Source organism: Benincasa hispida, chromosome 10 (assembly GCF_009727055.1).
Source record: "Benincasa hispida cultivar B227 chromosome 10, ASM972705v1, whole genome shotgun sequence".
Lineage (NCBI taxonomy): Eukaryota > Viridiplantae > Streptophyta > Magnoliopsida > Cucurbitales > Cucurbitaceae > Benincasa > Benincasa hispida.
The window spans coordinates 10458704-10464216 of NC_052358.1; positions in this window are offsets into that span (position 1 = coordinate 10458704).

Genomic DNA, 5513 nt, shown 5'->3' on the forward strand with positions numbered 1-5513 from the left:
ATATGTTTCATGAGATGAAATATTAAAACTATAGGTTATAAATATAGTATGATAAGTTGGTTATCATTTATGTTTATAATAATATTAATTATTAGAAAATTAATTCTTTTTCTTTTTAAATAACCAAAGTAGTGGGTGGTTATTGGATCATGGTAACTGATGACATGCAGAAATGCACGTCATCTTAGGCTTTTTATTTAGAATTATGAGGGCTGTTAAGCAGAATATGCAGCAATTATTTTAGGAATTCATGAGAAAATGAGTTTGCATCCATCGACATTAGGAATCTCGGCTAACCCACTATTATGCGTTATTATGCGTTCAAATGTCTATTTTTGTAGCAACCGTAGTAAGCGATCGCATGCGCAGAAGCTAGGTTATCGCAAAGACGACCGCATGCGGGAATCTCTCCATTGTAGAGTCGAATGCATAAGTTCGATGCATGGATGTTGCGGCCATTAACACATGTGTCCATCACATTGAAGTTGCGGCTGTCGAGCGAATGCAGCCATCGTATAAATGTTGTGGCCATCAACCGTATGCGTCCATCGCATGGAAGTTGTAATCGTCAAGAGAATGCGGTCATCGCAGAGAAATTACGGCTACAGATAATAACCATAATAGAGGGATGATCGCAAGGTTGGTGAAATGCAACATGAATGTATATCTCGGGAGTATCAAAAGATGATGTTGACACTTCACCTACCATGCCATTAGCAGCAGAGATTCAGAAAAGGACCATCGCGCCGCGAGTGTCAGATTCGGAGTAGGTCCATTAATGCTGTCGGCGATCAAGCTCTATAAATTGATGCTGGTGAGCAGAATATCAAATCATCTAAGTTTCTACCTTCGGGTGGATCCTTGTGATCCAGACAAAAGAGTGAGAGGAAAGCTTGAGAGTTCTTCATCTCCTTCATCCATTCAGAGTGACAATCAGAGCCTTCGCGGGAGTTAGAGCTCGAGAGAGTCTACTCCACCACTCATCCATGGCACCACCGGCAGCCTTGACACACATCTGCTGGAAGCAAGATATTGCTTCTAGCTGGTCCTTTCATTTTTTCTTCTTTTCTTACATTGTATTGTATTGCATTTTGGCTTAAGGAATTAATACATTTTGTGATCAATACATTTCTATGTTTTCCTTCGACTCCATCTCCATCTTCATTTACTTAGCATCCTAACTTTCATTGCATCACTTAGTGACACTGTTAGAGTATCGCATACTTAATCATACGACTAGGAATATGAAGCATGTAGCAAACCACCGGGAGGTGTGCATTACGTGAGTGTTGTGAGAAAACCTTATTTGCTTAGTGTAAAGTTGTAGTAACATTGTCTATAGGTGGGCGCAATGCTTGTCTATGAGTAACATCAGCAGCAACGAACTGCCCGAGAGGGTAAGTAGTTGATCGCATTAAGCAATGTAAACAAGTATTCACTAGGAATAGGAATAATCTTACGCTAGCTAGGCTTTTGTGGTTACCTTGTCTTATGTATGCGTCCATCACACCTTTAGAGTTACTCGAGAGAGAGAGTCTAAAGAAATAACCTAAGACTTGAGAGAGCTAGGTTAGAATCGAGGCTCGGGAGAACTAGATTAAGATCACATAAGCAAGAATGGAAACTTAGGAATAAGTTCCGTTTGCTATTAAAAATCACGTGCATTTGCGGCGAGCGTGTATGGCATGATCGCATTAGTCTACGTTGGCTGGGGTTGCCCTTGCGGTCAAGCTTAGAGTTGCGATGAAGAATTCCTCCCATTTTATCTATTTTTCCATGCATTTTATTACGCGTCAAACAGTTGTCGTGTCTCTACTCAATCATATTCTCAACTACTTAAATCTGATAGTAGGTAGTAGAGTAGTTTTATAGCTACAACCCCCATGAATGCAATCTTTTATTTAATCTGCCGCAACACATCACCCGCATCACGACACCGTGGTCTGATAATTAGCTACAAGCCCGTGAAGTTCGACCTCGAAATCACCCGAGAAATTTGTGTTCGGCATTATAACTTGGCACGAGCGCAAGAAAACTTGTGACAGGACGCATGTCATTGCATTTGAGATCAACGCATATTTTCTTTCTAACACATGACACCGACACATGAGTAATACGCATAACCTTAAGACATGCATCGAATATTGCGTCCCACATAATTTTAGTCATCAAGTTTTTTGGCGGCTAATTTTTTCATTATAACCGTGAGTTTAAAAGGAAATGGTTTTAACTATTTTGAAAAGAAGTTTTACAAAAGTTTGAGAAAGGATTTTTTGAGTTTTCTCTGGCGTTAGAAACTCAAGGTGTCATCAAGTAAATACGATTTTACTAAATGAACAGTTGGGGCGGCTATAAACGATCGTGCAGGTGCCGAGCTAAATGATCGTACAGTATTGACTAAACGACCCGCATTAGCTTTGGTAGACGATTTCATCTGGCCTAAGGTAAACGATCGTGTAGAGTTTGTAGGCGACAGACGAGCTATGACGATGAGCTAAAACGATCGCATAGCTTTTGCTAGAGATCGCATAGGCTTTATCTAAATAATTGGGCACATATCAACCCTACGACATAGGTTTCTCGGCGTCATCTTCACTTGCCAGTCCGTGGTACACGATCGTTGTTTCCTCCATTTCGTTCTGCTCAACCAAGTTTTCGAAGGCAGAGCCACCCTCTGGATTCTCACACTGAGAATACCAAGGTAGCCTTATTGGTGGTGCAGACTTCACTCGACACACGGTTGAGGTTTTCTGAAGGTCGTTCGTGGTGCTGTGGAGGCCGTTCCGGTTGTTGTGGAGGAGTTTCGTGAGCTGAGGAGAGATCGGTTGAAGGAGAGTGCGAAGTTTTGTGCGGTTGTTCGTGCTGTGTTGCGGTCGTGTAGATCGAGTTTCAATGCTTTGCTATTGTCGAATGTGGTCCGACACAGATGGAGACGCTTCTGCTATATGTTGTAGAGTTTTACTCTTTGTTCCTTGTATTTACATTGTTGTAATTTCTGGAAATATTCTGTATAAACCGGTTTGTTTTGAAAGTCGACTGTAAATATATAGTTAGATTCATTATTTAATTTGGAATAGTCATTATGTTCGCTGCTCATCGAGATATATCTCAGTTCTGGAATTTGCTCTTCAGGGATTTGGTATCATAGGAGCCCAGGTTCTCTGATAATTCCCAAATTACAAATCTGCTAATTGAAACGTCTTTACAGTCCGTTGGTAGGTTTCTTTGCATTTGTGGTTAACCGTCTCTTCTCTGTCATTGTTGGATGTTTTTGATGAACAATTATTCGGGTTAAAATTGCCTTTTTTGTTAAAGCTTTCGGTATTATAAAGTGTTAATTGTAAGGGCCCCTGCGTTTTTAGGCGAAATTAACTTTGCAATCGAGTCTGTAATTCGAAAAGTTCAAGTTCGTCGAGTCGTTCGTAATGAAGCTTCGGCATATGGCGATGCAGTTCCCAACGAAGAAGAAGATCAAGCTTTGGTCGGATCGTATAGCCACAGGTAAACGATCGTTGGGATTTAACTAAGCAATCGTTTAGTAGTTTTTTCTAGATGATCGTGTTGTATTTTCTAATCGATAGTTTAGCTAATGCTAAGCGATGGGGTAAATCGTTTACCATATCGTGTAGCATTGGTTGTCGATCGCGTAGGTGCTGGAGGTAGGCGATCGTAGTGGGAGCATGCGATGCTCATCGTTTAGTAGAAGGTGCGCACTAGACGATCGCGTAGTTAGCAAGCTTCATCACTTAGTTGCTACCAATGCGATCGTGCGTATGCGATATGGAAGCGCTAGTTAAGCGATCGCTTAGGCGATGGTGCTTTACGGCATGGTAGTCTCTTAGACGATCGTGAAAGGCGGGCGCGCTAAATGATCGTGTACTTCAGGCTTCATCACTTAGTAAAGGTACACGATCGTGTAGTAATAACTAAACGATCGTTTGGATTTTTCTAGACGATCGTATAGTGAATGCTAAATGATCATTTTAACTTGGGAGTGCTGGTAAGCGATAGAACGAAGGGTTTGTTTTATCATGTAGATGATCGCGGGGTGCTTAGTACACGATGGATGGTTGGAGAAGCGATGCTTTACCAAGCGGTTCAAGACCCGGTTCTCCTGTTTGAACCGGAGACTCCTTGACTTTGTAATAGTTAGCTTTCTTTTTGTATTTTAAGGCAATTTTACCCGGGTCATCAACATTTATTGCTTATACATGTGATGTATGGTACTTATATGTCAAATTGTTTGTCATATAGTTCAAAACCCACCTTAGGTTGTGCAATTGATCATGCATAAAGTATTATAAATGTTATAATTGAGCATGAAGAAATTACATGAAAGCATGCGCATGCATCATGAAATATAAGAGTTATATTTTGCATGCATTGAGTATTATCATGCATAATCCTTTTATTATAATTGTATAGTCTAAGGGTGAATGGAAGCATGTTTTGCTTGTTTCATTGTTGTTTTGTATAAGTGTTATATAAAAGTAGCAATGAATGGACAATGCATTGAACAGGACACTTACGTTGTTCATAATCGTTATGAATGCCTTGTATGTGTTAGTTTAGCATTGTGGTTGTTTCCGTTTATAAGTGTTATAGAGGAAATTAGACCTAAAATCAATAATTTAGAGTTGCATGTGGACTTAGGGTGAACTCAAGTTTTTAAAAGGGTTTTAAAATTGGATTGAGATAGACCTAAGTTCAAATGGTTCTAAAGAGTTTAGTAACCTAGATTAATGTTTTAAAATCAATTTAATATGATTAAATTGGTTGGAATAAAACATTAAATTTTTTGTAAACCTATCTATAAGGGTCCTTTTGTCTAAGGCGGGTTCTAGCTAGGTGGGGTTCTTAAGTTGACGGAAACGTAACGCCCCTACCTGGGAACCTACCTGAAAAGGTGAATTAGATATATTTTCAACAAGCATGCGATGATTTGGTCAAAAACTCCGTTAAAGAGTTTAATGGATGATGATCAAAAGTTGTTCAACTATCCAAGGTAAAAGTTACTCTTGGGAAAACCTAAAAGTCACTCTAGTTACTCTTGGGAAAACCTAATAGCTGTGTTTTTTCTAAGTAAGCTAAACTCTAGGTTATAAAATACTCAGTGGGAGGAGGAGGCGTATCAGATATGTCTAAGATTCCACTCACGTTTCTCCCTGTATGTTCACACCGTGAGATTCATGCTTGGCCTCGAGATGCCTAGGATTCATCCCCCTTCGGATGGTGTTTGTACGAGTCAATATCAAGGTGGACGGAGAGAGTATTTATAGTAAGTGGGTAAAGGGTGTGTGTCAACACGTCCTATGGTCTCTGTCATTGGTTCACACCGTGAAATCATTCTGTACACCCTTGTGTTGCCTTCGGAGTGGCCCTCTTCGGATGGGTTTTGTACAGTTGGTCAATATCAAGGTGAACTCCAAAAATGGATAGAGTCACTTTAGGTTTTGCCCCAATCGGATTTTTTCCCTTCGGATTGGCCTTTTGGGACAGACCTCTAGGGCTTA